Below are 6,130 nucleotides of genomic sequence, written 5' to 3' on the forward strand. Positions count from 1 at the left end.
TGTTTCGGAGACACGGTCCTATTAATTTGTACTTTATATAAGTGTTAGATTATTCTGTCCTTAATTATACTCTGTCAGTTTCCTGGCTCTGCGATCTGTAATTATGGAGGTCTTCCCTTATGGCTGGGTACCATGTTGGTATCTTTCCATTCTTGAGAAATCGTTTCTATTCTTGGAAATGCAGATCTTCTTCCTTCAATTTCTGTTCCTTAGGACACTTGGATGACTCCTTCCTAAACTAAAGGGTAATTTGATACCCTTAACCTACACCGAAATACGTGCTTTAAAGCTTTTCAGTCTTTAGGTTAACCCACAATAGCATGATTAACAGGAAAGAAATCACCTCGTAAGCTACTTGTTCACGTGTCTTATACAATTATCAAGTAATCAACAACACAATGAAAGTAATTGCCTTTAAAAAAAATGTTCTTCTGATTGTACTTTATCTCATTTTATTAAGAATTAGGAGCTTATCATGTTTCCCAGAAAATGAAATATAATGAAGAAGTTCTTGATCCAAATAAGATACTGTGTTTTTTCTCTTTCAGTTTAAACCATATTTTAAAAAATTGGCTTACATGTAGAAACAGAAAAAAAAATTATAATTTGCTTCTTAACCCTTCCCAAGATGTTGCTATCTACAAATAATTTTTCTTCATTCAGTGGTAAGTGATACTCAGATAAACTAATTTGCAAAATTTGCTGCTCAAAATGGAAACCATTTGTGATTGACTGTTTTAGTTGTTTTGAGGTTAGGTGTAAACTTTTTTTGTTGTTAATTTTTTTCAGCTTATGGATTGAAACTAACGTCTTTTTATAACAATATAATATTAGTAAGTCCAAATCAAACATTATCTTTTAAATAAAACATTACCTAAACACGGAAAAAAGATTCTTTCACTAGCTAAATAATACTTTATCTTCATTTTTATGGAGTTGAGAATGGTTTCACAATTATTCTCATTTTCATCTAGCTTCAAGAAACAAAAGACTTTAAAATTTCTTAAATTTTCACTACATATTCCATAGTTAATTAATTGTATAAATACTTTAAGAAGATATATTTAACTACTTCACATAATGTAGATATATATTATTATTATTGGGACAGGGTCTTTCTCTGCTGCTGAGGCTGGAGTTCAGTAGTGTGGTCACTGCTTAGTGCAGCCTCAACCTCCCCAACTCAAGCGATCCTCCTGCCTCAGCCTCCTAAGTAGCTGGGACCACAGATGCATAACCACACCCAGCTATTTTTTTAAGTTTTTTGTAGAGAGTAGGTCCCGCTATGTTGCCTAGACTGGTCTCGAACTCCTGGGCACAAGTAATCTTCCCACCTCACTCTCCACTTTTATATTATTAAATGTTGAAATTCTAAAAACATTTCCTCACATAAAGAGGAATGTGTAATCATTTCACATAATGAATGATTCAGGACACAGTTTTTTTCCCACTTTTTATTTATTTTTTATTTTCCCTCTTCACAATAACATTTCCTGAGGAAACAGTGTCATTGCTTAAGTAAATTATGAAAATGTACAATAGTTATATGAAGCGTTCATGCTCTTTTTTTCTGATATTGAAAAAGTTTGAGACTGATCTTAATTTCTGTCTACTTTTCAAAGATGAAATCATATCATTTTCCACTTGAAAATCAATATTTATATTTAAAATCCACTTTGATTTTGATCAGTTAATTAAATGGAGAATAGTTGAAGGAAGAAATAATGAATTTACTAAATATGCTGCAATAAATATACATTTCCTCCAACATTTCAAATTCATTCCTTTTTTCCAAATTTTATTAATTTCAAAGTGTTTCATTGGCTCTATTGTGATGAAAATATATAAACAAAGCAGAGAAAAATTTAAAGTATTCTGAGCACAGTTGTACACATTCTCAGTGATTCCAGTGGCTAAAAATCTTTGACAGTATTGTAATTTTTGTCCTATACATCAATTGTCATGACACTGATGAAATGACATTAATCTTCTTTTATATAAAATTGTTTTCTAGAATATTCAGATGCTTCCTAAGCACTAACGTTACCTCGATTCTATGTTATTAATTATACATGCTCTTCAAGGAGTATGCAAGTATATGCCTTCTTTTTTTTTTGCTTTAAAAGCGATTCTCCAGGGGGTCAAAAATGGGTGTTATGCTTCACACTAAACAAAGTATCTTGAATTAATACTTATTTTCCAAGGAGCTCCCTCTGTGAAACACAACTTCTCATTTATATTCTCAGCAGGACCGGGGAAGCTTTACAAGTGAGAACTTAGAGGTTAAGTAGCTTGGCCACTTTTCCAAATCAGCCATAGACCAAGCCTTCCCATTGGCATATTTTGGCTGAAGTTGTTTTGTGTGAGAATTCAGGAAAATAAAGCATTTGTACACACAGACACATACCAGAGGAGGGCCTGCCCCGTCTCCATGTGTATTACATAAGACACAGACCTGTACTAGGATGTGATGAATTGTAGAACACATTTCCATATCAAAACCTAACACAATTCATTTGGAATCTCATTTCAAAGTTGTCCTCAGTTTCGCAAATCTGATACTCATATATATCATATAATCCTGTCAGTATTTAAAACTGCATATGATATGACATTTTAACACAGAAGAAAGTGCCTTGTTTTCAGGAATTCTAAAGTGTTTAGAGGCAGAATGAATAAAAATGCTTAAATTAGTTAATTGTCATGTATTTATTAATGTTGAAAAGACACCAAATAACAGTGTTAGTGTTGCTTCACAGTCAGCTATTTTTAAAACTATCTTATAAATTAAACCTCCTAAATCAGATGGTATTTTTCCTCACACATTTTGTTATTAAAGACAATTGGTTTAATTCACCATTTGTCTTCATCCCCAGGTAAATCTTCATCATCACCAGGAGATACAGGCAGAGGCTCTGTGCGTCGGTCTGGAACACACTGTCATCTGGGAGGTCGTGGGTTATTGTTTTGCTATGAAGGATGCCATCTAGATGAGTTACAAAGTTTCTGTAAATTCTAAAATTGTGTGCAGTCATATATGACTGAATTCTAAAATTCATATATGACCACATAAAATTTTAGAATTTGCAGAAACTTTGTAATTCATCTAGATGGCATCCTTCATAGCAGAAAAGAGAGAGAGTTTAGAACAATGACACAGGACCTTCCAGATGACTTGAGGCTGAGGAGACCCAGGGTGAGAGAAGAGAGAAGCAACTCATGTTGCCTTTGAGAAGACAAAAGAGGAAGCAGAAGAAAAGAAAAGGAAAGAGAAATGGACACAGAAAGGGCTCAGGAAGGTGGAGAGAAGGCCCATCAAAGGAGGAATGGCAGCCTGCCTTCCAGGACAAGGGGTCCAGCAGTCCTTCCTCGTTTGGAAACCAAGATAATTTCCTGTACCTGCGAATGCACAGCTTTGTTTTCTCCTGTGTAAAAACATCAACTAGATTGAGTGGATACCCAACAAACTCTCACAGGAACAGATGGAAAATAAGTGAGGGACCATCACAGTGATGCAAGCAAACTGCTTATAATGCTTCTCACAACTATGGTATTCACTTAACCAACAAAAATGGAGAGAGACCTACCGTGATCTCAGCACTCAGCACTGGAGATCAAGGGGTCACGGAGACAGGCATGAAAGTGGCCCTGATGGAGCCCATGTTCTGGGAGTGGACAAAAGTTACACAAGCAATTACTTCAGTAGAAGCCTGACGACTGAGTCAGAGTGCGTAGGAGTGACAATGTCACTGGCCCACATGTCAACAATGCTGTCCGCAATTCGTGCGTTTCTTGGAACTTAAGTAACAGTTGAGTGTAAGGCAGCACATCACGTTACTAACAGGTGTCCCTGGATTATAAGACAAGCCCCGATTCCACCCTAACTGTATTTCGGAATTGAAAGATCTTCATTCTGTTGCCCACTCTAGTAGAATGGATGACGGTTTTGAAGACATTGACAGCACTTCTTTCAAGTCTTTATTCTTTGAGGATGACTTTTTAAAATGGAAGTAAATGTTTTAAAATTGATTCATACAATCGGTAAAACTGTTTTGTCATGCGCCACTCTAAGCCTTCTGGTTTTGTGTTTTTCATATCGTTTTCTCATTTCCTCAAAACAACACTAAATTGAATGTGTTGAGTTTTATGGCTGCTATTAAACCCACCAAGAACCACTCTCAATAAACCCTTCTCCTTAAAGAAGAATTTTTCTCCCTCCTAAATGATTGTCTGGCATCCTGACCTTGACCTCGACACAGACCTCAGCCTTTAAGGACACCTGTGGTCTGTGGTTGTGCTAACCACAGAACCCAATCTCTTTCACGGTTCTGAGCCAGCGTGTTTCTCCAGAGCTAATGGCATGCTTGCAATCATAAAAGATATGCATTACACAAGCTCTCTATTTTGCATTTTTGTTATTGTGACTAAGAAACAGTAAGTAGACCAAATTGAACTCCATTAAAGGGGACTCATCATGGAACGCAGAGGCCTCGCTATTGCATATTTGTGATATATGGGAAGTTTCATCTTAAAACATGGTGAAAACATCATTAAGAAATAACTCAACAGAAAGGCTATTGCTTTGAGATGATTTGATCCCTTGATTGTTTTCTAATCATTTGAAGTTGACTGCTTGAAATAAAGACTGTTTATATTTTTACAACAGAGGGGTGTAGAAACACCAGTGACTTTTGAAACGAAGTTAGGAGATGACGTTGGAGTACCTCTTAAAGAAATGCTGGCAGGGCGATGCACATGGGGGCAGTGAGGGTACTTGCACAGAGAAAGCCCTCCCGACTCTGAGCATAAAGCCTCCTCTCAGTCAGCAGGTGAAGAATCTTTATGGACATGTTAACTGGTTTCACTTATATTTTCCTATATATGGAGACCTGAGCAAGGCGCATTATTTTAAAATCTACCTAAATAAGTCTAAGTGAGCTCTTCCAATAAATAAATAAACAATTACATGATTCCCATCCACAGGAATTTTAATTAGAAAAGTTTGCCTCTTATTTTCCCTTCCAGCACACTCTCATCATTATGATCTCCTCATCCCTTGTGATGTATTGTCCCTTTGGAACAGGAAACAGCATCGTCAGACTTGGCTGCTGTCGTTTCTGGGGTCTTTGTTGCCAGGTGTCTTGTTACAAATAAAACCAGATATAAAGCAGGTGCTCAGTAAATGTGTGAATAACTGAATTAATAAATGAACCTATTAGGGTAAATTGCCATAAATAGGTCACATAAATTTTAAACCATATGAACAAAACCAAGTCAAACAGATATCCCCTTCATCTATCCATACATGAGACTATTTTCCACTTAGTTTATTCTCAAGAAAGAAAAATCTCTAAGGAAAGATATTCTTCAGCATCAAGTTATGAGTTAATTGTACTAGCTGCTATTTCCTTAACGCAGTCACATTTTGAAAGGTAAGGCTTTGCTGACCATTCTTTAATTTGAAACCTTGTACTCTGTTTTCATCAGAAAAAAATGATATTTTAAACTTAAGAGCTTTTAGAATAAAAAAAAATCTCTTTCAAAACATAGTATCTTCCATATAAACAGTGAATTCTATCCCTCCTCTAACAAAAAACTTATGGTTTGATATTAATCATGAGAACAAAATACTTTAGTAGCTGTGGAAAACAATAAAAGATAATTTTACCAGGTGAAAAGAGATTAATGTAAAGAAGTGTAGGAAGGAGATCCACACAAAATATAGAAAACAAGCTTGAAAATGGCTCTCCTTTAAAGACCTATTCCTAAATAATTCATGATGAACTAATTAATAGTGAATTTTGTGTCTCTTATAATTACTAACATTGGTTAAACTGAGCCCTAATAAATATCACATTAGGTATTGAAAAGTTCATTTTAGTCAGTATCACTAATCCTGCCCTCAAACATCCCTGGATAAATTATTTCTTTAAGGCTGAAAGATCCTTGCTCTTTTTTCTCTTTTTAAAAGAGGGAAGTAATGGATTCTTAGGGACAATAATTTTCACATGTTTATATAAATAACATTGAAAATTATTCTCAATATTTGACGTTACACAGTTTATTCAAAATGAATCAAATTATACTGATAATAAACTTTTAATGGCATTTTAAATTTGAAAGAAAATTT

Source organism: Piliocolobus tephrosceles, chromosome 18, assembly GCF_002776525.5.
Source record: "Piliocolobus tephrosceles isolate RC106 chromosome 18, ASM277652v3, whole genome shotgun sequence".
NCBI lineage: Eukaryota > Metazoa > Chordata > Mammalia > Primates > Cercopithecidae > Piliocolobus > Piliocolobus tephrosceles.